The sequence below is a fragment of the Xiphias gladius genome, chromosome 17, assembly GCF_016859285.1.
Source record: "Xiphias gladius isolate SHS-SW01 ecotype Sanya breed wild chromosome 17, ASM1685928v1, whole genome shotgun sequence".
Lineage (NCBI taxonomy): Eukaryota > Metazoa > Chordata > Actinopteri > Istiophoriformes > Xiphiidae > Xiphias > Xiphias gladius.
The window spans coordinates 27,472,156-27,499,441 of NC_053416.1; the positions used below are offsets into that span (position 1 = coordinate 27,472,156).

Here is a 27,286-nt window from a genome sequence, read left to right on the forward strand (position 1 = left end):
GCACAATTTAAATAAGAAATATTAAACACCTAGAATAATGGTAATTAAAATAGCTATGTTTGCAGTCTGTTTGTTGTGTTTACTGAAAAACATACAGTATAACTTACAGTGGTCTCACATGGACGGTGAACAATATATTGTTTTATGATTTCCATGACCCGGAGGAGCCATTTTTGCCTAGGTGTCAAGGGTTCATTCCCACTCTCACTCAGTTTCATTTTTTTCAACTTTGAGTACTGTGTTCACAGGGATACTGCCCTGGTCTTAACCTCCTCAATTGAAAGACAAAATAAAAATAAAAATAAGAAAGAAAGCAAATGCATTGTCAATTGTTGTGCATTCCAGAATTGTATTTTTCAAACTGCCTTTACATATTTGTAAAGGCATCATTATAATATGACAAACTAGCCCCTGCTGAATCAACCTATTTTGCTCACTTGGCTGTTGAAGAGAATAGAAAATTTCTCTCCACCTCTTTTCTTCTCTTTTTCGCCTTGGTTGTGATACAGGGCGCTGGACATATCAAAAACGCACTGTCTAAGAAGACCATGGAACCTTGCTAGTAATCATGCTTGTTGATGATGTACAACTCTAACCCCCAGGTTTCACCTTATCCCATGTCTTGCACTCTCATTAGCTGTAGCTCACTGACGCACTCATTGTCAGTCACAATCGGGTCACAACACTTTTCATACTACTAGATTTGGACTCGTCAACAGGTCCGGATATTTAGCCTGCTAGATAATTTTCGGGTATCTGCAATGTATTGGCAAGTACTCGGATTGCATCTTTGAACGATTCACAAATAGCTATTGCGCAGCGATTCGCCAGCTCTGAGCGAAAAACGATTTGCTTTTGATCTGGAGCTTTTCTCGGCAATCTCGAAAAATTGGCGAATGGACAATCGGGGCAAAAATCATGTAGTGTGAATTTAGCATAACAGCAACAAACACAAAATCATCACCTCAGTACAAACCAGCAATCGGGCTGTCCACTCATATAAAGTACGCGTATCAAGTCAATTTCTGAGTATCTGTTTTGTTATACCCATGGAATTTGCAGCCGTTCTCTCCTCTTAAAAGTGCAGAGAATGCAACAGTGTGTCCAATACTTGATCTTGTGCAAACTCCAGGAGATAAAATATATTTTGCCCTTTGTTTGAACACTAATAACAGGTTCAATTTTCCTTTCAAGAAAAGATTACTAATTTTTTTCTAATCCAGTTTTAATTTAATTAAAACCAGTGAATCATTTTAATGTTGTAGCTGATCAGTGTATATGTGTACATAGAAGATAGCCTAAATAAATAATCTAATAAATATAATACATTTAATTTGCTTCTGTTTGTCAGATACCAAATACCACTTGCTTTTTCAAATAATTTTAATATTTAGTTTTTATTGACACTTCATTAGAGAGAACTTATTGAACCTGTCATATTTGAGGATTTAGGAAGTGACTTTTTTGTCTCTGAGTCACAACAGTCTGGTCAGAATTTATTCATATCTGTACATTTGCAGCAGGGTATCTTGGGATCACAACCAGACATACTGATTCAGCCATGTGAAATAGAAAATTGTAAGTCCATCAGAACAGCGAAGATGATTTGATTGTCTTGTGCTGTCTGTTCATGACATCAAGAGATAAAATACACCTAAGACCAGGGTTCAAATCCTTCATCCCTCATGTTGTCCAGGTTAGGTAAAATACTTGGTGAGGGGAAAGGGAAAGATTTTGCAGTTTCGGAAAAATGTTTTAAATGGTTAGAGGGTCCTGTCTTATGCTTAACATTCAATCAAGACCACAGTCTTAACCTAACTTTACCTTTGAGTTACCTAAATACAATCATACAAATGTGGATCATGCTTTAGCTGTTTTTTTGGGAAAACAAATTAAATATATTGCAAATTCATGTCATGTTATGGTCAGTATTGAGTGGTGCACATTTGCATCCTTAAATGTCTTCAAACTGTGAAATAGATTAATTTTATGCAATTATTATTTAATTTGCAAATACAAATATCCATCCATCCATTAGTTTAAACGCTTATCCTGTGAGGGTCACGGGAGGGGATTGGGGCCAATCCCAGTTGACAATGGGTGAGAGGCGTGGTACACCATGGACAGATCACCATTCTATCACAGGGCTGATATATAGAGACAGAAAACCATTCATGCTCACATTCACACCTATGGGTAATTTAGAGTTGCCAGTTAACCTGCATGTCTTTGGACTGTTGGAGGAAACCCATGCAGGGGAGAACATGCAACATGCAAAGTGTAATAAAGCAGATCCCACTCTAATATGCCACTTAAACCTCCTTTCAATTGGCTTGTTAGCTAATCTCAAAGTTTCAAAAGAGACAAAGTAGTTTTTCATTAACCCCGGTACACCAACCCCAGGGCAAATTGACACAGTATTAGGGACATTCTTTAACCACTTGCATAGATGCTCTAAAAACAGGCCTAAACACTGCAGAGAGCATGGTGTAAAAATATGACAGATTAGGAGGAGATTTTGGCTGGATTGCACTCCAGCCAAGTATGAATTAGACCATGAATGGCTGTAAGACTAGGTCAAAACCTAGTATATGGCCGGACCACCCTTTATCTGTTTGCTTCCCTCCTACTCTCTGTGCTCACATATACAGTATTTTAATACAGCTGAATTCCCAATAAGGCTGTCCTCATTTACATGTTTTCATGTTTCTGTTGTCAGACAACGGAACAAGTATGAAATAGTGACTGAAACGTGGCCCATTAAGACTACATGTTAACCAGCAGTCACTTCCAAGCCATTTCCAAGCTCCTGCTCTGCACTGCTGACAAAATTATCATACACATCAGACAACAGCTGTGCTGTCGTTTCGGCTATATTTACATGTAAAATGATCACTCACAGAGGAAGTTAAAAGCTCATTCACATCTGTTTCAGCTGCCGTGCGGTCAATTGAATGACACGCATTTTCATCCAACTAACAATTTTGGTTTTTGTGTCAGTGTGTGTAAAAAGTAGCCTTAAGACGCCGCAAACAAGGCTATAGATTTTTTTTTTTTTTGAATGACAGAGCCCAGTTAACTAAGGAAACAACTATTCTAAACTTTGGATTCCTTTCTATCCATATACCTTAACTCCTGCACTGCAGATATTAATAACATACAGGGAACACACACATTTGCAAACCCCTACACTAGCATACATAACACGTACTGTAATTTGGCATACTGGAAAACTTCCCACCATGTGAATACACGTGCCGCACACACACGCATTCAAAAATAAACATACAGAATGGCTGATCACAGTTCCTGTCCTATATTCAGGCAGGTCTGACTGCAGGAGGCAGAGACAGGAGAGCGAGGGTGAATGGAACCAGATGAATGGTCAGACTTAAGCTTCCAAACACAACCAAATCCCCTCTCTCTTTTTTCCCGCCACTTCCTTTACTATCCCAAACTTGGATCTCTTTTCACATTTCATCTCCCTACAGCAGATTAAAACAATGTGCATGATGTATGATTATCAAGTAGATGTGGTTGAGAGAAAGAAAGAAGGAAATCAGGGGCTGACAGTTGTGGCTGACAGTTGTATGTGTGTGCATGAGCACCAATGTGTTACTGTGAAAGCTGCACATGTGCAAAATAGGTCTGAGAAGAGCCAGAAACAAACACTCCTATGTGAGGATTTTCTATGTTCATTTAGAGTTGCATCACACAACAGATAGACTTCCTAACTAGACATATCTATCAACCAAAGAGAGACTGACTTTCTCCAGCCACATTGTAACAAATGGAACTAGAAATAGATAAGCTGAAACTATGCCCTTACAGTTTTTTATATCAATTGCTAACTCACATTTCTCTATTCTGAGTTCCCTTTTTCAAAACTCATCAAACAGTCAGTACAACAGCAGTGTAGACTGCACTGTGGATCACCCTTGATTGCATTGATACAAAACACTTTCACTGACCACATCTTTCAAAATCCATGAACTATTTTCTCACTCAAACTCTACCACCACCAAAACTCTTTAACTCTAACCCTAGCCCATTTAACGTTTACATATTGTCATAAAAACTGTAAAACTTGCATACAAAACCAAAGCCATAACACAAAGTTAGACGGTTATATATGTGAGTCTAATTTACAGTTTGGGACCACCAGCCACATGCTCAGACATCCCTCTTAGACAATATGAATGCTGGATGTCTGGACATCTGCAGAAGATTGTCAGGATGGATCAGGCTACAACATAATTCTTTCCCAAGTGGACTGAAGGGAGGATATAAGGTGTGATGTGTGGACAACAGAACTGTGTAAAGAGTTTTGCAAAAGTGAAATATAGTGAAATTTGAAATAGAAATTTCAACCTTGTGAGACAATAGGTGACCAAAACTCAACTACATGTCAAATCCATGTCGTTTTGGTTTAGAAAAACTTGTGCGATTTTAACTATGCACTTTCTGCTTTAATAAACAATCTTGGATCAAAACAAATGAAATAAACTAAATGTGCAATCAGACTATTAGCAAAAGTAAAATACAAAAAAGCAAAAAAAGGCTACTACTAATCGGTAGAGATGGTCAAACCGCTATGCTTATGAACATTATGGGTCGACGGCAAGCCTGGTACAAAAGTTACATGAATAAGAGGGTGGGGGTAAGCAAGGTTTTTGAATAATAAATCAGCGGGTGGGGAGAGAGGGAAGGGAGTACAAAACAAATCAGAGAGCCCCAGAAACAGATTCCCATCAGTAGTGATCCATCAGTTGGACTGATAGGGACAGAGAAGAGAAAGGATCAGCCACACAAGTTATACAAAGGCATTGTTCCTTGTTTTATTCCATCAAAAATTATGTATTCATCTGCTTAATCACCCTAAACAATTACAACAGCTCACCTGGGACGTGGGAAGTGCCTATCTTGCAAACTGTTTTTTGAATGTCCCTGCAGTGTCTAAAAAAATTAAAATATTTCCATCTGTCAACAACTTCTTTCTCCAACTTCTTAGGACCTCCCAGCTTCCGTCTGCAGAGTGTCAGTGAATATGCAGTGATTAGTAGCAGTTACTGGTGCGTTTACAACACTCGCTTAAACTCAGGCCAGGGGCGAAATACCCTGAAAGGTTCAAACATCCACCAGAGCCACTTAATGAGCTGAGAAGGATGCCCAATCAGTACCTCTTTGATAGTTGTAACAGCCTCACAGGAAAAAAGAGTCTAAACAAATACATAAAACACAGAGGCTGATAGTTAAGTCTGTAGAGGCCTCTTCTACTCCACATGGCTGCTAAGTGTGTCTTGCTGTAATCCAAAGTATCGAGTAATTTAGGCTCTTTTAAAATCATGCCATTCTTATGCTGTCCAAAGTTTTTTAGACAAGGCTAGAATTGTAAAAGTTTGTGCAAATCCAACAACACATGATCATCAGTAGTTGTGGGTACCGCTTGAATGAATTTACAGAGTGAGACCAGCATGTTCAGTCCTGAACAGATACTGTATATATCTTACATTCAACACAAACTCCTTTTAAATGTATCCATGTCTTATATAAGAGGTTAAGAACTGCAGTAAAAAAGCATAGGTATGAACAGACATACGAGCATTGTCTATTAGTTTGTACAGGACATTGTAATAATTTTATTATAGTGCAATACTGTGTATGACAGTATGTGTGCTTGTAATGTTATAGGGGGGAGACAGGTGAAGCCCAGAGACAGGCGGATATGTCTCGGAGTGATACTAAACTCTGAGCCATGCGGATGACCTATATATCCACTTTAAACTGCCCTTATTTTCTTTCCCCTCCATCTCCATTCCTTTTCTTTTCCATCCCTACTTCCCCTGCTTAGTGTTCCACTTCCCGAATCTTTTTCTCTCTCCCTCTTCCATTCTCCAGGTATTCAGTGATTGGTCTTTGTTCTCCAACTCCCTTTCCTTGTTCACTTTAATTTTCACTCATGTAGGATCTGTTTGTGGGATTAAATGCTGATAAATGTGGGGGTAGAGGGTTTACCTCTGTAAGGTTTTAAGGTGCCTGAAAAAAAGTTTGTAGTTCACTCCTTCACAGAGGCAGAGGTAATCAATTGCATAGTGACCAGTTTTCTCAAGGGAATCGCATCAGAACATTCCTAGTAACTTCTACCTCCGCTCCGCTGGTCAGAATCGTTCACTCACTGGCGAGTTTGACGAACAAACCTTCAGCTTGTTAACTGGTCTGCATACCTAGTGAAGTTCACAGACTGGGCATGTTACTCAGAGACTTACCTCCTCAGTAAACAAAACACCAGATCCAAGGAAATTTTTAGCAATATTTTGGCAACATTATAACCCACTGAGTTTAAGGATTGACAGGGAGCTTTCTCTCTTTGGATGTTTACAATCATCATTTTTCCATCATCAAAACTGGTCACTATTAGAATCAGTTCCTATCATTCTGAATACAAGCTACCACAGTCTCTGTGCTCCAAAAATTAACTAAAATCCAAACCATCTATAGCCACCCATCTAGTCTACAGAGGATGAGATTTGAAACAAAAAACATAAATTGGGGTGTTACATTAAGAACTTCAAATAAGCTCACAAGGGCTTTGACTCTATTGTTTCTGTTTCTGTTTCACGACCAGAAATATAGCTTTGTCATATTCTCTAATGTTCATCTGAACTCAAAGAGTTTGCATTTTAAGATCTATTAATCTGAATATAAATATGACTAGACAATTCTCAAAAACTCTCAAAACCTCTAATAAATCTTGCAATAAATGATAGTCACGAAAGGTTAATTTCCTGTACATTCCAGTTGTGAAGGAAATGACTTTTTATGATCACGTCTGCATGTCTACTTCAAGAAAATTTCCCTCTGACACTATCAATGTACTGCGGTCAATCTAACTAGGTGTACCATATCCCCATTAAGTCATCTTACATGAGTCATCTTCCATTTCTTTGCACTTTGTGACCCAAACTGCTCTGATTTGTGATTGCAGTCTTTTCATGAACCTCATAGAAATCAGACCTGGACCTCTTTGATTTGACCTTAGCTGCTTTCTCCTTTTATCATTGATACCATTGTTCTCTTGAGATTAAGATAACACACTTAACTGCCCAGTAAATGTCAATGTAAGAAATCATTTAAGTGCCTATATCAAATATATTTGTTCTCCAAAATAGCAAGGCTAATTAAACTCTCACTTCTGACACATGCTGTGTACTGGCAAAGAAATGAAAGAAATGTGTTTATTGCGCTAAATAAAATTCTCTTGACACGGAACAATGTTCTGCTGTCACCAGAAAAGTCCTCTACTTCCTAAAAATCTGTTATTAAAACATGACAGGAAAGAGTGGTGGGCACGGAAGAGGTTAAAGAAGTTGACAATAGAAGTCGAGTTACAGAAAGCTGACAGCCATGAATCCATTGATCTATACAGCATGAACCATTCAAACAGGGTCCCTTTGTCTCTCTTGCATACACACACAAGCAACTGACACAAATGGAAAACATTCAACTTGAAACATAAATCGCCTTGCTCAACAAAATTTTCATCTGCCTTTGTAAGAAACACATCCCTCCCTTCAGAGCCCTTTTTAACACCTTAACAAAACAAAATCTCTCTCAAGAAACTGTGCTGTGTTTCTGTGACTTCTGATTGTGTTTAATTGATCCATTCCTTCATTAATTATGTGATCTGGCAGCAGAGCCAGCTGTAAGGTCTGCTTAGAATTCAGAAGCTTATAATGAGGACAGCCATGACATGTCAGCGTCACACTGACATCACCATCATCACTGCAATCATCACCATTGCTGTTTCCCCATGGGTGCAGCAGACTTAGTCACAGCCTTGTCACTGTCTTGTCACACAACCCAACAAGAATTCGCCCTTGGTCAGGGGTCACAAAGACAGCAGTGGGAGCTGCCTTCAGTGACATGACAGGCTGACATGATGAGCCTGCAATCATGTTTGATGATTCGAGGGAGAATGATCCCTTGAACTGATGATTATTTCTAAATAGTTCTTAATCACAACGTTAAGGATGTCCACTTCTCCATAAGGAATTAGGTCTTCATTATTTATTTATTTATTTATTTTTATTTTTTTGATTTCCTTCACGTGCATACGCAATAATGAACAGCAGTGTGTGCATTCTAAGACCCTGTGTCTGGCTTAGGTGTTGGGGCAAAACGTAGTAGTTTGCAGAGCAGACCAAAATCAAACTTCAAAGAGGATGCACATGGCTGCAGTGCACAAGCAGTCATGTCTGCAATGTATAATGGCCCCTGGATATTCTCAGAAATTTAAAACAGTAGTGCAGAAGAGCTTAGACCTTCAGGATGAAGGGTAAGGGTGTGTAGAATGTCATGTGGACGTTAAACTCTGATATGCCTACTCATGCCAAATATGTATATAATCCAAGGAAGCCATGAAATACTCTGTTAGCTTTCAAACACATTAACAGTAATGTAATACTCATGTCTTTTTTTCTTCTAAGTAACAGAGCCCTAGAACTTGTTGGGATAGAACTTCTGGGTAAACTCACTTTAGCAGCTAATGGTAACCATTATATATGTGCCATGGTTGATTATTTCACCAAATGGGCAGAAGCCCATCTACTGAAGACCAAAACAGTAGATCAGGTCAGAAATTGTATTCTTGATTTGATTATACAAATTTGGTGCACCCAAAAGACTGCTAACAGACTAGAGCTCAGAATTTTGTAAATTATGCAGTATTTGATGCATTATGAATTTGTAACAGTGGCTGTGCTGACTTATTTTTATTTTCTGTCCAACTAAACTATGGCTTGTGTGAGAAGCTAGGCATTGAAAGAAGCCTGTGCTTCCCATACCACCCACAAACAAATGGCCTTGTTGAGAAATTAAATATCAAAATACGAAGGTATATTTTGTTTTAATTATTGAATTATTTTTTTGGAGTCATGAAATAAGTGGAAATCAGCAATGATAATTTCATTTTATCCTGTTTACTGACACCCATTCTTGAATTCTGCATTTTAAGGTCCCTAAAAAAACTGGCGACTGACCATCCCAAATGTTGGGAGCAATTCCTGCAATTCACCATATTTTGGACTCTGCTCAAAGAAACAGCTGACCACAAAATACAGCCCCTACTTTCCAACGCTTGGGATGGAGGCGAGGTATCCATCAGAGGTGCCAAAGGAGAACGAGGTAAGATGCTTTAATATCCTATCATAAAAAAATGAGATCAAACTCCAGCTGTTCTATTAATGTCATTCATTTTAATTTGCTTTTTGGCAGGTTACAGAAGATAAAGTCAGTACCTTATTGCTTAGGGAGGAGGTTTGTGATGGACTGAAAATGCAGTCATCCACATTCCAGGAAGTCAAGGAAAACATTAAAAAAACCCAAGACAAAGTCCACAAAAAAGGAAGGAGGCCAAGAGGACCATTCTAAGGTGGGAAATCTTCTTGTGTTCCAAAAAAATAGTCTCCAGGAACAGAGAAAAGAGGGGAAAACTGAAGTTGACATGCTGGGAGCCTTTAAAATAATTAAACTGGGGGGCAAAAGTGCTTACCTGGTGTCAGAAAAAAGGAAAAAGACAAATCAAAATACATTTGTCACCTTACACATTATTTCCAGCCAGAGGAGATGGTCCCTGCCAAATTGAGAAAAACATTGGATTCTTCTCGTCTGGCTGTTTCCTCAGCAACAAATCCACCAGAGACACAAACATTCACAAATCACTTTTTTTATTTTTCTCTTTATGTTTATCTTTTGGATTGTCAGACAAAAACTGGTTACAAGTTATTCTTGTACTCATAGATTGTGAATTGTGATTGTGAACCTAACAACATTGGAGAAAAAAAATGGGTGCAGTCATTTCAGACTTGGACATAATTACTGCAGTCCGAATGGCATCCAAAAAAGGTTTGAGAAAGGTGAGTAGGATTTAAACCTTTAAAATACAGTGATATCATAAATTGAGTATATATATAGTTAGGTATCTAAGTATTTGGACAGTGACACAAATTTCATAATTTTGCCTATAAAGATTATTTTCAATACTTGGATTAAAATCCTTTGCAGTCAATGACTGCCTGAAATCTGGAACTTATGGACTTCAGAATTCATGCTGCTACTTCTATCAGCAGTCACATTAACAATAAACACCAGTAACACAGTTCCATTGGCAGCCATACATGCCCATGCCACAACACTGCCTCCACAAGACTGTGTGTGTTGACAGATGATGTGGTATGCTTTGGATCATAAGCCGTTCATTTCCTTCTTCATACTCTTCTCTTCCCATCATTCTGGTACAAGTTAATCTTGGTTTCATCTGTCCAAAGAATCTTGTTTCACAACTGGGCAGGCTTTATTAGATGTTTTCTGGAAAAAGTCTAATCTGGTCTTTCTGTTCTTGAGTGTTACCAGTGGTTTGCTCCTTGTGGTAAACCCTCTGTATTTACTTCATGAAGGCGTCTCTTGATTGTTGACTTTTACAATAATAAGCAGAACATGTATCTGAAGTGTGAATGAATTTTCCTTATTTAGGTCTATTTTCTTTCAGTAAGTCTCTTCTCTTTCATTTAGGCAGTGTATCTACACAGGTCACACTCACATGTCACTCACCATAAACAATAGTTCACTGTCTGTTTCTAGGATTGTTGTAAAGGTACTGATAAGTAGGATAGCCATAACAAACAGTCTGTGTCTCTGTGTCTCATGGACAGTTAGTCTCTCTTAGTTGGACAGAGGTAATTGGGAATATATAACATAAGTTAGGTAAAATTTGACTTAGTGTTTAGGATTAGGCACCCAATAGAATCCTCACACATGTATAGATGTCGTGCATTTCCCTGGAGAATAACCTTATTTGTACATGTAGTAAGTATGATGCAATTATAGGGTTAAATTTGGTCACCAGGAAGGATTTGTTTAGATTTGGGTGGCATTACAATGGATAACTTGTTGAGATTTGCATTGCTCATCTCTCTTCTCCTCAATGCATTGAGCATCAGTAAATACTTCTGCTTAAGCTATCTGGATGTCCCAAACCTTGCAGCAGCTCACAAGATTTCCATCAAACTTTGGTGTCATAAACAGGATCCCAACAGCACAGACTGGTAAGTGCAAAGTTTTTCCTTTACTTTTTCCTTCCCATGTCTGTGTTTGATGACATCATAAAGAAACTGCGTTTTCTGTAATTTGGCTGTGAACATCTTGATTAATAAAAATTTAAGTTTAAAGTGAACAAAAAAAGAGAGAGAAGTCCAGTGAGCTTGAATGTGGCTTTACTCAATGTAGTTTTATTATGCATTACTTAAATGTTTTAAGTTAAATATCAGGGACAGTGGTTGGTTAGTAAATTAGAGAGAAAAGACTGTGGTGTGTGTTAACCCCCACAGCACCACCAAAAGGGTGGCTGTTTCCAGGTCAACCTCGAGTTGCACCTAATGCAGATAAGACCGACAGTGAGGTTACATCCTTGGGAAGACATTCTGAGGTGACTGAAAAATGCTTATCTCGGTGTAATCAAGACTGGTGGTGAGTTTTGTGTCTGGCAAAGTATATATTCAGGTTAAATACTTTGTGAATTTTCTTTTTATTAGCCTAAAATTGCTACCACTGATGTGGTAGTAAAACGGAATAGAAGGTAATGGAGACCTTTTGATCCTGCAGCAGTGTTTATTATTTATGTGTGTTTGTATGTTTAATATTTTAATGTGAATGTTTTAATGCAAATTCTGCAAATAGGGCCAATAATCAGTCCACAGCAGAGATTTAAAGTAAATTTTTGAACAATTAGGCGGAAAATGCTAAAAGTAAAACCTAAAAACAAAAAGATCAATCTGCCACTGATAGGCAAACAGAGAAGAATTCACAGTAAATCAAAATATAAAGTAATATTTTTCCCCACAATGCCTGCAGGAATAGTTGGTAAGCAGAGAAGTGTATGTGTTTATGTGTGTGTTGCTTTTGCTCATGTGTTAGTGAACGAAGGTGCCAGGCCGTAAGAATGTTGTTTTGTAAACTGCAGATAGCTGAAGTGATGACAAATTCCCTGAGACATAGCTCAGTCATTTTTTTGAGTTAATAAGGGAAATCCAGTCTGGGATTTCAGATACATGAGAGAATGTGTGGTATGAATATAGGAAGATCCGCTAACTGTTTTGCTGCATATCACATGCCTTCGTTTTGCAAACTAGAGCAACAGAAATAATGAAGTAATGATGTATGGTTGGGCAAATTGCCAAGGCAAACCGAGCCCAGATAAGCTGTTAACAGTATTGAAACAGTCAGCAAGCAGTAAAATGAGCAGTGGGGAAGTTGAGGATAGCAGTGATGGATGAAGTATTCATTTCCTTTAATTAAGTAAAAGTACCAACACAACAATGTAAAAATACTCCATTACAAGTAAAAGTCCTGCATGAAAAATCATACTTAATTAAAAGTACATAAGTATTAGCAGCAAAATGTAGTTCAAGTATTAAAGTAAAAGTGCTGGCTTGGTCCCCCTGACTGATATATTATTATATATGACACCATAAGATAATTAATACTGAAGCATCAGTGTGTAAGCAGCATGTTATTGTTGTAGCTACTGGAGATGGAGCTAGTATGAACTACTTTATATACAGTTTTATATACAGGCATATCAGATAAATCTCAGGGGTCGTCAGATGATTAATGGGAGAGAAAAAGAGAAAAAACAAAGTTCCGATACACAAATCTGTTTTCAGTTTTTCGTCTTTTTCTCTAATCCTTGATTTTTGGTGAGAGAAGCTGTAGCAGACTCTCACACAAACACACAGTTGATAACAACCCTGGGTAATAACCTTTACATCTACGTGAACAACTGACATTGCCACAAAGTTCATTTGTACTGCAAAAGCCACCTCTTTCAGGATAATATGGATTTTTCTGAAGTTTAAGACATTTTATGGGCTAAGCATGAGAATCATGTGGTACTTGTAAAGGCTGCTCTGCTTCACAGAGTGACACTCAAAGCTAATGCTAAGCTGGCTACAATTAAACGATACCAGTTTCTTCAAAATAAATAAATAAATAGCTGGAATTGAAGGTGTGATTCAATCTCTATTAGACCAAGGTGGGTTGGCAGAAACTACCAGTCCATGCAACAAGCCTATTCCAAAACCAGGCCATCCAGGTGGATGGCTATTTTTACAAGCTAGTAATAACATTGTAATACCTATAGCTCCAATTGGGCAACATACTGATTCGATTTTAACCCTATTCGATTGTAATTCACAGTCATTGATTTTTGTTCGGCATTTCGATTTCTTTGTATCCACATAGCCATTATCTGGTTTCATTTACATTTAAAGATAAACAATGTACTTGGATACTTAGTGGGCTTTGTTGAAGGTCCTGAAGTGTGTGCAACAGAGGTAAAAGGTGATCTGCAAGATTTGCATTTGCCAGTGGAAGCACCCTCCTACAATATGCTGATGACTTGTTGATAGTTTTTCCGTCATAGGAAGCCTGTCATTGTGACTCTGTTGTGCTCCTGCAAAGGTTGGGTGAGTGCGGTCACAGACCTTCTTTGGCTAAGCTAAAGTTTTGGCTGCCTGACATAATATACTAGGGAGACATTCTCAAGAGCGGACAGCGTCTCCTGTCAACACAGAGGGTGAAACTATTGAATGACATGCCTCCACTTAAGACTAAGAAAGAGATCATTTTTCATTTCTGGGGAATGCAAATTACTGCAGATGTTGGATTTATTATTATGCTGCTATGGACTCCGTGTTGCGTCCGGCCACAGTGCAATCTGCCACTGTGCAATGGACAGAGAATATGAACAAAGCCTTTCATGAATCGAACAATGCACTTATTGAATATCACCAACTGTTTCAGCTACATGTACATGAGGAAAATGGTTATACTATAGGCATCCTGAAGCAGGAACATGGGTCACATTGCCGACCTGTTGCGTGCCATCATCTTGACTTTCACCAGTAGTCCTTGGCATGTCAAGTTGTCTTAGTAGCCAAAGTTGCTATCATGATTGAGAAACCTTCACCCCTTGTGTTGGCTCATGACTGTGTTGTTCATACTCCACATTCACTGTTGCAGATTTTGAACACCTCGGTAACTCAGCATATGACAGCAACATATCACTCATGCTATGAGGAAATCATTCTTTCTGGTCCCCACATTTCTTTAAAGCGCCTCTCTTGAATCCAGTCACTCTTCTTCCTTTGACTGATGAAGAAATTGAGCATTGCTGTATTGCTACTATTGAGACAAGGACGTCTCTAAAACCAAATTTGTTGCAGACACCAATAGCAAATCTGATTTGCTATCACATGATTCTGTGCACTGTGATTCAGCTTGCAGCCTTGTATCTGATTAGAAGCACCTTGCTGGCTATGCAGTAGTAAATGCCTGAGAAGGCATCCATTTAAATCTTTAACAGATGTGACTATGAAGTGAAGTGATAACAAATCATCATATCTTGAAACCTTGTTAGAGAGTAGATGTGGAGTTTTGTTTTAACATAAAATTTTGAACTGAGCCATGGTGATTTAAAGAAAAAAAAAAACTTTCCAAAATGAACCAGAATGAAACTTTTCAATGTAAATAGTTTGGAGCTTTAGTTGTACCTGTTGAGACAGCAGGATGTATTAACCTGTCTTAAGAGACGGGACAGTTAAACATGTAAAGCACTTGTCAATGAAAGTCCTCGTGAAGTGTTGATGGGGAAACCCATGTCCATAGATGCAAGTCCATTTCGACAACCCACAAAACTACTCTGTTTTGGACTGATAAATATATGACTGAGTATTTTAAAAGACTGACAGAGAGAGTTTCATTTGCAGGTGTTGAGCAGGCTCCTAAAACAGTCAGAGGAGTCTATTCATTCATTTAGAGTGGGTGAATTTGCACTAATCAAATCTCAGGGGAGGGGGTGTGTATCTCTGTCTCGTGGGGGAAAGGAATGTTCCACGTGCTGCTGACAACTAGAACAGCCATTAAGGTCAAAGGCAAAGTAGAATGGATCATGCATCCAGGTGGAGGCCGGCACCTCCCCCAACCACTCACAAGGATGTGAAAAGTTATGGCAAGTGAAAGACGGGTTCATCTTCTTCCTTCTGCCGGGTGGATTCGTGCAGGGGACAGTGCAAAGAGATCCATCAGACCGACGCACAAGTGCTCGTACTGTCACATTCTCAGCACTAACACGTTTACAGATTTTTTCAACACATGTAAAAAGACACTCTTTGCAGTGTGTTCCAAATGAACTGATGAAGAAAACAACTGAAGAAAGGAAAATTCTGATAAGAAAACATGAAAAGGATAATTCAGAAAAGACTTAAAAGACTAATGGACTTGTCCTTCAAGAGGTCATCTGGACAAAGAAAGATGTGGAACCTGTTGTTTTTGTATGTCCCACTGATAGATGTAAGTTAGATGACTGTTTTTTCGCCACTCCAAAGTATTATGCTAAAGGTAAATGGTGTTGGACTATACTGTCCCCAGAGTCTAGTACAACTTTCGCAAAAGGTAATGAGAATTCAGTACACCAATGACACCCCAATCACTAAACAACATTTGATAATAACCCTGACTGTGAATTGTGTATGTATGTTGCGTATGTTAGCTATACAAGAAATCAGAGTAGGATAAATAATTGTAGGTTTAGTGGCTATGTTGATGACAGTTCCAATTGCTTTGAACTCTTTCGTCTATAGATACGCTAGCTAAAACCAGTAGTGTTCAACAGCCTAATGTACCCAGATCAAATGCAGCCATCAACCTAATGATTGACTATATGAAAGAAATCTAAGCAATTGCTGGATATGCGAGAATATGCTGCAATCAATGCATTCTACAATGTTCAATCCAATCACATTTACAAAGGCTGATTATAGACTATTCAAGTAGAATGATCTCGCTTCTAGAACTGAAGAAGGAGCTGATGATTGTTACGCTCCAACCGACCCAATAGATTCAATTGAGTCCTCGCAAAATATGTAGGGATTACTACACAAATTAGTGCTCCTTTTGGTTTGCTGTGTTCGTTTCTGGTAATAGTCATTAAGCTTGTTATTTGCAAAACCATCAATGTTGCAATTCAAGTACCACAGCAAATAGTAAGAAATATGGAAATAGATTCAGAATGGATGTTTCATTGTGTGTGAAATCCCGAAGAATTGATTCCACCAAGTTTTGGCTCAGACGAAATCATTGATAAAGACAAATAGTTTGAAAACATGATCTGAAAATAAAACAAACAAACAAACAGATTTTTATACATGTAAGACGTCCATGCATACATGTATTTTTTGTCAATTATTAGTTTGCTTAGTTATTACCATGATTTTTGCTAATAATCATGTAGTTCATCTTATGTCTATTAGTAGAATGTTTTGTTAGAATTTAAAAAAAAATGAACCTATATTAGTATTTATCTTTCAGTTGAATGTAATCATTCCATCCAACCAATCCATCCTTGTTTAGATATGTAGTAAATATGACGTAGTTGTAGGGTAAATGTGGTCTCCAGGAAGGATTCCTTCACATTTTGGGGTGACATTACAATGGTTAACTTGTTAACATTTTGTATTACTCATCTCTCTTCTCCTCGATGCACTGCGCATCAATGAATGCTTCTGCATAAGCCATCTGGATGTCCCAAACTTTCATCACATGAAGGACTGTAAATTGTGTATGTATGTCGGGGGCTTGTTCTTGCGTCCATTTGGGGCCACCCAAGAGCAAGTAAATTGGTGATGTAACAATATGAGTGAAATAACAGCTTTAATGTTTGCATTAAATATATAATATAAATATATACATGCAATTTGGATGATATTTGGGGTGCAACACAGAGCACATTAAGTTATTTTTTATGACTACTGTTAAACAAGGTTAACTTTAACTTGTTCTTGTGAAGTCCCCGGTGAACTGTGAAACTCTTGAACTGAAAAGGCTCTCACAAGGATTGGTGATAAATGGCAAGCTGTAGTGACCCTGTGCTCCTTATGTGTAGAGCACTAGGCCTGCAAAAATTATCCAGCAATTGGAAAAGGAGCACGCTCAATAAAACCTCATCCATGACAGCAGTTTGTGTGCAAGGTAACTATCTCAATGATCTGTGTCCACTTGGCGCTATAAAAGTCAACACAATTATAATTATACATATTAAAAACCTGTGTGGGCAGCCAAGTTGAGGCTGGACTGTCCTTGCTGAGTGACTCAGGTACACACTGTAGGAAGTAAACAAAATGTAGTGTCTGCATTCGCATTACATTTATTTACATGCCGGGTGGGCTCAGGAGGTAGAGTGGGTTGCCCACTAACCAGAAGGTTGTTGGTTCGATCACCGGGTCCTCCAGTCCACATGTCGAATTGTCCTTGGGCAAGATACTGAACCCCAAATTGCCCCTGACGTATCATCGGTGTGTGAGTGTGTTTTTGTATGTATAGAAAGCACTGTATGTAAGTGCTTCGAGTGGTCAATAAGACTAGAAAAACCGCTATATAAGTGCATTCCATTTAACGCTTGCCTATATTACTTTTACAGATGACCTCTCCCAGCTGTGTTGGGCTTATGGGAAGGACAGCTCAGGAGCTGAAATTGATTAGTGGGTAAGAAAATTAATTCAACTCCAGATCAACATTTATCTGGAAGACTGGAAAGCACCTTAAATGGGTTACCTTGACATCACTGGATGAAATCTCGAATTTATAGTTACATTCACCTAATTTGCATGTCTTTTGCACTTTTGGAGGACACTGGAGGACCTGAAGGAAACTTACTGTGTAAGAGAACATGCTGGCTCCAACAACCCACAGCCAAGTCTTAAACTCAGAATCTGATACACACACCAAACATGTTTAAGAAATAATATGGTGATATCCACAGTAAGTTTAATGAGTGAATGAATGAGTGACATAAACCTGACAAAATGTTTGACAGTATTATATGGTGAAATTTTTCTTTTTTCCTTTCAGATTGAGTGCACCAACTGTAAATTCTGGTATCAGACAACATGTGTTGGTTAGCCTTCCATAGATTGAGACAATTTATGCACAGCGTATTCTAAAATAAACATGTTTTACTGATGATTATTATTGTGGTTCCTTATTAACATATCACAGTTTTGTATAAGTCTTGCTGCCATTATAACATGACATGAAGCTTGCAGGGCATACTTGACGTTGAATGTGGTCAGTGTGTTTTGTTAAAGTTTGAAAAACTGGTACCGTTAAACTTTAATTTTTCTTTAAACCAGACCTGGCATTTCGCTTATTCAGTTCTGTTAACTGGACTGTATTTGATTTTGGTGGGTTTGAATGATTTAAGTACAGCCCTCAGTACAGTTACAATATGCTTGAAAGCTGTCAGTATTTTTTGTCAATATATAATACCATAATTTGTATTATCTTGCCAATACAGTATACAATACAATCAAATCTGAATATCCACTTACAGCACAGATTACCTGGTTATTATCAAGATGTAAAGCTACATGATTCAAACATTTTTATGTGCTTTTCATGTGTGATACCAGTGAGATCTCTGATATAATACTGGGAATTGGAAAATGTAATGTGTTTTATGAACATTAAAGCACGTAAACATTTTCTAACAGACAGCTAAAATCAAAAAGTGTGAACCTGAAAATTAGCATAATTTTACCCTTTTAACTGTAAATTACAGCTGACCTATAAAGACACCAACCATACCCAACTTCTGTTAAACAACTTCTGTGACTTCCTATTCTTCATCTTAAGTCACGTAGTTTGTTCCCTGCATTGTCAATCAGCATCCCAGCGAAAACAAGTGCTCGATCTGATCTTAGTCTACCTGGAGAAGAGGAGGGAGTTTTCTCTCGCAGGAGTCATGACTCTGTCAGCATGAATAATGTTAATACGAGGTGAACACACTGATGCTGAGGCAGTCATTTGACATTGGCACAGTGGGTGGTGTGTTCATGAGCAGCTTGTCATGAGGGGTAACAAACGTGAAGAGACTCTCATTTCAAAGCATTTTAATGATGTGGCTGTGAGGTTACCCTGCCCTGCCTTCTGCCTCTTACTGGCATCAGGCAATCAGTGGCAGGTCTTCCTCCACCACATTCATCAAAATGAGCTAAACCATATATTACATCTTCAAAGCAAAACTGAGACAAGGTTGTATAAATACCAAATGATTCCTAAAGGACAATATCTTTCCACTCCTCTTCTCTGCTGTTTCTCTTAAAACTGACAGTAATATGCCTGTATCAGATTAAGAGTTTTCAAAATAATGTCAAATAGATGTCTCATTTGACAGTTAGCAACAGAATAAATGGCTGTAATATTGATGTTTTTGGAGCACTTATATGCTAACTATATTTAAATGAAAAAAAAAGGATTCAAAAGGATTCGCTGTCCAATTAAGGTGATTTGGACAGATGACTCTCCCTTTCACTTGGATATAATTGACTGAGGGAGCAGAGACAAAAGCAGGAGAGAGGGAGAAATCCCATCTCCATGTCAAAATCAGCATGTTGAGTAGAACAACATAGATTGAAGCATTTTTGCAGAAGAATAGAGCCAATGGATAACCTTTGGCTTCTTTTTTAGGAAAGCATCCTTTTGTGTTTCAAAGTTGACCACTTTAGGAGAGCATTTTGCTCTGACTTTAGGCAAGATGCTTTCTCTTAGCTTTTTTAGAGTCACAGTTACAGTCTTGTTCGTCTCGAAAAATTCAGTTTAAAGGATAAAACCAAAAACCAACAATGTGTTAGTCTGTTTCTCAACACTTTCTAACTTCCCTATTCTGTTTTCAGCTCCCAGCCCAGTCCAAGCCCATTGGTTCCTACTGAAGAGAAATCTTTCAAAACGTCACACAAATATATAGTTTTTTTTTTTAATTAATTAATTTCCAGCCAGACCTCAGTTTTACTCAACAAACATTACTCAACAGGAGTAAATAGTGTATTTTTGTTGGGACTATTTTCAGCAGCACATTAATACACATTTGATGCTCTACTGTTAATTTCGGTCAAAATAAACTACAGGCTTTGGATACAAACACAATACTTGTTAGTAGGATCAGTTAATTGTTTGCTTTGGGTCTGCACATGAGATTTGTAGGGATTAAGAAAAATACAGAATATTCCCAAATTTATTCTTCATTTGAATTTTTTCATCCATATGTAAGTCCTTAAAATCCCTTTGCCTTGGCCATTTCAAATTACATTCACTTCATTAGAAATGGCTGCTCTGAAGCTTCAGACTGTTCAACCCTAATGATGGAAATTAATAGCTATTAAAAGACTTAAATTGCCTAAATTGCCTTTTTGTGGTTGGAACATACTTTTTCAGACCACTTTTCAGGTGTTCATACCGTGTGTAATGGTGAAGAATATTCTGCCAGTGATTACAACCAGTGTTTGACCTTTTCTCATTCATTGTTTGGAGTTAGCAGGATACTTCATGCTACCTGGAGGGTTTGTTTTTTCACCAGTGACTGCATAATGAAATGTTCCCTCTCTTTTCTCCTCCTTCTCACTCCAGCCCCATCCTCCCTCTACCCAATCCTCCACCTGTGCCTTTTGCAATCCTTCTTCCCCTTCCTCCGTCTTTCTCTCTGACACTGGTGAGTTATAGGCCCATGAATTGCTCCGTTTCTAAGTCTCAGCATTTCTCGCTAGGCCTGCTGACCCGTCTTTATTACTGTGAACCCTTGTCAGTAAATTTGATCAGCCACCTCCTGACCAATGTATGATTTATTTCTCACCTCTAGCAAAGATCAATCTAAAAGCTTTCAATAATTCAATAAAGAAACATTCTTTGGAAGAAAAGGTGTATCATCAAAAAAGCAAAATTATTCAATAATCTGTTTGACAACTACAGATGTTTCTCTCTGTCTCTCTCTCTCGTTCCGTCTCTTATATACACACATGTAAACGCACAGAAACATTCGGACATCTTTTTTTTTTTTTTTTGTCTCTCCTCTCTCTGTCCTTACCTACCAGACTACATTGCAGCATTAACTGTTAGTTCAGTTTCAACATTGGGCCTGCCAGGAAATATGAGAGAGAGAGAGTGAATGTGTGTGTGTGTGTGTGTGTGTGTGTGTGTGTGTGTGTGTGTGTGTGTGTGTGTGTGTGTGTGTGTGTGTGTGTGTGTGTGTGTGTGTGTGTATGCAGGTATGTGTGTGTCCAAGAGGTGGAAGCCCCTGCTGTGCAAGCCAGTGATAGATAATAGTGTCTGACACTGAAAATGGTCTGACTCTTTGCCAGGTGCTGCATGCTTTTGTCTGCATGCAGCACAAGATAAAAGGAGAATATTTTCAATTCAAGGCTGCATATATGATACTCAGCATTTATCAGCGACAACAAACAAGCTTCAGTCCAAAAGCCAGAAGCCATACAATTCTCTCAAGTACTTTTTTTTTTTTCAAAATTTAATGACAAAGCATTGACTCTGATAGAAGGAAAAAGCAAGTGAAAGAGCACCCCAAATGAAGTCCACAGCAACAGTTTCCAGTCTGTGGCTGTGGACTAATGTCTTATTATCAAATATTGATTTCACAGTCATAGATGATAGGATGAACATATTGTTCATTCTCATGGCCTACTGCATTACTGCAATCATTGGACGTCTCGGAGAAAAAAATCTGAGGCTGCTAGCACAGACTGTGGAGAGCAGTGAAATATACAGTGTATCTTGTGAGATTGTTAAATGGAAGACAATTTCCTCCTGCACCATTAGTCACAATATTTAACTTTTGTTAAATAACCTTGTCATCTTTACTTTACAGTTTGGGCTTGTCATTGGAAGCTCTGCTGAAGTTTCAGTCTTTTTTGAATAAAGTTAAACTGAATTCTTATTTCACATAATCATACATATCCCAAACACTGCAGTACCGAGCTGGCACCAGGAAAGGAGTCCTGGTATAAATTTCCAAAAGATTGAATGTGCATTGTCAAAGACAAGACTTATATTAAGTTAAGACATAAGTCATATGTTTTAAAATTTTTCACATGTTTTTGTTTGTTGTTTGCTTTTGCTATAGTACCAATAAAGGGGTTTCTTGGAGGACTGCTGTCTCCTAGATGTATAAATATTACCCATCACTGTGTATTTTAATTAGGCTGCTCAAAACTGATGCCTACAGCCCATCGTGTTAACAGTGAGCATCCATCAAAAAGGCCACAGCATTGTGCTCCTGTCAGCATTGAGTGTCTGTCACACATACACACTGTTGGGGAATAGATATAAAAAGGCAAGAATGCACACACGTACACACAAACACACACTCACACACACACACACACACACACACATGGACATTTATCAGAGCTAACAATATTCCATGACAGTGGGTTTAGTCACATGATTGTACAAAATACAGTGCATTCAGAAAGTATTCAGACCTTTACTTTTTGTGTGTGTGTGTGTGTGTGTGTGTGTGTGTGTATGTATGTGTATGTATATGTATCTATATATATATATATAGATACTTATATATCACCATCACTACAGGAAACACAATTCTAACCAGAGGGAAACATTTCGACTGGGGAACAGACTTCGACACAACACTATTGTTTCACCTTGCAGTAGCTTATTTAAACCATATATTTACATCGATAGGCCACTGTATAGAGTCTATAGTTGGTAAATGTATGCGTTCTAATCAAAGGGTGATGAGCTATTCCGTCTATCTAGAAAAACGTCTTTCCCACTTTGAAATTACGAATGAATGAATTCACTGTAAGCCTAGATGTCCCAGTTTTCCACTAGCACTTAAACGCAGAATGCATTTTTGGATCTGGGTAGAGCTGGAGGCGTAAATAGAGTCTCAAAACTCCACACGCAAATGAATGATCTGATCTGTGCATATCAAATGATCTGTGCACACACATTTAACAATCTGTAAATAAATAAAAAGAATGTCACAAATATTTTTAGACATTTGTATACAGGAAGCTTTTCGAAAGCAAATACTATCAGATCTGGGAAGTTGAAGTTAATCTGTATGTAAAATATTTATTCTGGTTGTGATGTGTGAATTTGTAAAATTGTTTTACGTGTGTTCAAATTGCTTGGTATTTTTGTGTGGATTGGAACATGCATTTGTGAGTACCCGAAATTACACACAAATCATTGTACACATCTCATTTTTCATTTGAAGATCATGTAGTGTAAACTGCTTTGAGTGTTCAATAAAACTAGAAAAGTGCTATGTAAGTGCCATCCATTTACCATTTACAATTTTTCAGATGTGTCTTAAAGGTGCCTAAATGAACCCCCACTGAAAGAGATTTTGCTTACTGTAATCATTCCTCCTGTTCATACAGGCCATTAAAAGATTCCTTCCTAATGCACCGTCAGTTTAACTCATAAGGGTTAAAATCCACAGTCCTCATTCTGTGAAAAATTGTATGCAAAGCTTTACCCACAAAGGACAGTAGTAGTTAAAAAAAAACAAAACCCTGAGAGTTAAGGCTGGCATGCAAGATATAGTTATGACTAATACTTTAACAGCAACAGAAAGTTACAGCCACAGCTAAACCACAGTCCTCGTTTATAAAAAGGGACACCTGCCCCTTTGCCCATAGATGTCCCAAGTGCCATTTTGTCATTGTTTATTATATGTGTTCTGTGAATTAACCAAGAAGAACACTTAACAATTAATAATAATTTAGCTATAAATACAATGAACTGGTTTCTGTCAGTCAGTTTACACTGCATGATGACCTTTCACCTGAGATCATCAGATGACATGCCCCAACGGAGTTGCAGCTGCGACTCAAGACATTGCAGATGGATGCTTGGGGTGAGAAATATTGGGATTTTATTTCACACTCAAAAAGGGAAATTCAACTGCTGGTAAGTGGGGTTAGCAGCGGTGTTATATGCGCGTTGTATCGGAGTATTTTGTCAAGTAATCCCCACCTCCACCAGTCCGCATGTTGAAGTCTCCTTGGGCAAGATACTGAACCCCAAACTGCACTGATGGCTGTGCCATCAGTCTATGTGAGTGTGTGATTGAATGCAATGTATGAATGTGTGTGTGAATGGGTGAATGTGGCAGTATTGTAAAGCGCTTTGAGTGGTCGATAAGACTAGAAAAGCGCATATAAGTGCTGTCCATTTGTCATTTTACTAAGTAGTGTTAATGCTACCTGGAGGCTAATTTAGATCACCAACTATTTACTGGCATTTACCGACCCGTTGGCGCTTTAGATGCAGGTAACTATGTAGTTTCACTTTAACTAACGTGTATATATCTATGCAATTTAAATATTCAAGTTTTCTGCCTTTCACAAAAGGGAATAGTCACACAAATAGTCAAACAAATTAAATGTAAACTTAAATACATTATTTCGATATTGATTACTTTTTTTTAATGTAATTAATGTAACTAAAAATAAAGGACAGATTCTAGATCAGCACTATGGCTATGGAGCAAACTTGTGGCCCTAGCAGATGTCTGGAAGAGGTATGAAATGTCACATGTCACTGTGTGTCTGCTTTTGTATGTGTGTGTGTGTGTGCGTGTGTGGCACGCAGTGCTCTGCGCTCTGAGTCTTACAACAACTCAATCCAATCCCTTCCACTTGTTGGTAAGGTTCATGCTACTCTGTGATGATGTTTGTTGTAAGATTCCATGTTACATTCTATTTGAATATGGGTTGCTATAGTTCAGCAGGTTATGCCATAAATTATGCTGGTGTATGGTGTTTTAAAATCTTGTTCCATATGCCCCTTTTAAATTTAGAGCGTCTACCTCTCTACAGGTCTCTGCAAGGCCCTGATCAGGAAGACCCTTTTACTAATGTTAAATAATTGTAGATGACTGACTAACTTGCAGGCAATCCAAAAGTGGTTTTACTGTAGTGAAAGATAGGGCTGGTGATTGTTTTTGTCAAACATCCCATGGAAAGACCAAAACCAAAAATGAGCTAGTCCATCTCTTAATACTTTCTGACATCCCTACCCTGTCTGTCGCTCTCTGCCTCAAGCCAATTGGATCCAACTGAAGACATACTGTACATCTTTAAAGAAAAAGCTAAGTAATTTCCTAGTTTTTAGTAAGTGTTGAGAGTGAGAATGAGAATTTGTTGGGGACTAGTTTTAGAGGCCGATTAATCCAAATTCGGTTCTCTAGTGAGTATGTCAGGCAGCAGGAAGGTGTGTGTGGGATTGAGTCAAAGTAAACATAGGTGTGTGTGTGTGTTCATTGTAATGAAGAAACATGTCACCCAGCGCATTGATTTGGTTCATTTACTTTTTTAAATAGTTTTTGGAAACAATGGAGCTCTGTTGCTCAGAGGAATGAGATATATCAGACTTTGGATACACATACTTGTTAGATTAAATTCATTTTTGCTTTGCAGACCCAAACCAGGAGGTTTATTGACAATAAGACAAATGTAGAGTATCACCAGACTTTTCATTTAATGGCTGACCTATTATGTATTACTAATGTAATAGTGTTAGTAATAGTTGACTTAATTATTAGTTTTATTATTAGTCTCATTATTTTTATACATCTTAATGTTATATGTTATACCTCTCCTGCGCTATGCCCCCCCCCCCAACGCAGCTGCTCGGGGCAGACTTGGGTTCTGTTCTAGGATTCTAGTTTTTCCTTGGTGTTGTCGCCAAGTGCTTGCTCATAGGGGAATGTTGGGTCTCTGTAACTATCACTATTAAGACTACGGTCTAGACCGGCTCTACATGATAGGTGCCCAGATAACCTCTGTTATGATTTGGTGCTATATAAATAAAATTGAATTGAATTGAATTGAATTGAACTGACAGGCAAGAAGACCAAATAAGCAAGAAATGTGGTTTTAACCGATACGGTTTTAAAAGGCAATTCTCATTATTTTCTCATTATTTTCCATTGAGCCACTTTTTTTTTGTGCCTAGTGTGCATGCACTGTTGCAGTTGCTCCAGTTCATTTTCTTATTTTTCAAACTTTTTAGCTTTCTTGTCATACTTCTTTAAATTTTTACCAGTAACTTATTTAAGCTATGTCCTCTTTAAACATGCTAGTAGAGAGAGTTCTAGTCTCTTTTATTTTCCACCCCTGGAATTATTTCTTTCATTCAGCTACCTATCATTCACTCTCCGGTTGCATTGTTTACACCAAGGATAAGCTGATTGCGCTGAAGCTGGCCAGCCCGGTGACCAGAACAATGGACATCCCCACAGAAATTAGAACGCGGACACGCAGAGGATGCAGAAGAGGAATGAAGAGAGACAAAGGAAAAGAGCTGGGTCCAGAGTGACTGATGGAGAAGAGGAGATATAAGCCGTATCTCCCTTCTGTCATCAGGGGTAATGTGAGATTGCTGGACAATAAGATGGACAATTTAGTGGCCCTAGTGAGGAATTGAAGGGACTTCTATGAGTGTCATTTCTCACAGAGACATGGCTGCAGGAAGATACTCTGGATCTCATTGCTACCATTGACAGCTGTAAGAATGTTCGTGTGGACAGGAATCAATTCAAGAGCAGAAAGAAAAAGAGGCAGCGGGCTTGCCACTTTTATTAACATAGATGGTGACACCCTGGTAACATTACCATTAACCCACATTTTTGCAGCCCAGACATTGAACTGTTAGTTGTGGGGCTACGTCCATAATGCATACCTAGGAAGTTCTCACACTCCATCTTGGTTTGCCCCCCCCCCCCGCAAACCCGGAAACAGCGTTTGACATCATCCACTCTGTTACCGCGAGACTCCAGACTTTGCACCCAAGTGCTTTCTTCATGATCTCTGGTAACTTCAATAAAGTGACATTGGACACATTACTTTTTACTTTTTGCACATTTGTATTGTACATTTTTTTATTCACTGACTGTGTAATTATTATTATTACTATTTTATAGTAGTTTTTACTTTATACTTATTTACTTCCTCTTTCCTAAACGCGTGTTGAGCAAATGTGACAAAGCAATTTCCTTGCGGAGATCAACAGTTTTTTCTGATATTGATTCTGATTCAGTGACAAAAATGTGAAGAATATGAATGCTGTGACACGGAATATAGTGCTTGAGATCTCTTCAGCTGCACCATCTAAATTAAGTAAGCGCTTATATAACAGATAAGGCAGATTGCAAGACAGATAAAGTGAGAGTGAAAGGCAGACAAAGCTAAATAGTTGATTAAGTGAGTAAAGAGCATAGGAGATAGGTAGAGAGTGAGGGAGTCCATTAATGTAATCAGTGGCTGCTCACCCACATCTTGCTTTTTTACGCACAGAGGAAAATACAGAGAGCCTGCCCTAAAGGAATATAAGTCTGCATTTTACAAAAAACACA

The 27,286-nt window shown here is 38.2% G+C and overlaps 1 long non-coding RNA gene across 1 annotated transcript; it reads left to right on the forward strand.

The window, feature by feature from the left end:
• The first annotated feature begins 10,817 nt into the window (after positions 1-10,817).
• LOC120803083 lies at positions 10,818-17,881 on the forward strand. The gene is made up of 3 exons (XR_005709287.1): positions 10,818-11,102; positions 17,531-17,595; positions 17,739-17,881. It is a non-coding gene; the product is annotated as an uncharacterized LOC120803083 (long non-coding RNA).
• The last annotated feature ends 9,405 nt before the right edge of the window (positions 17,882-27,286 follow it).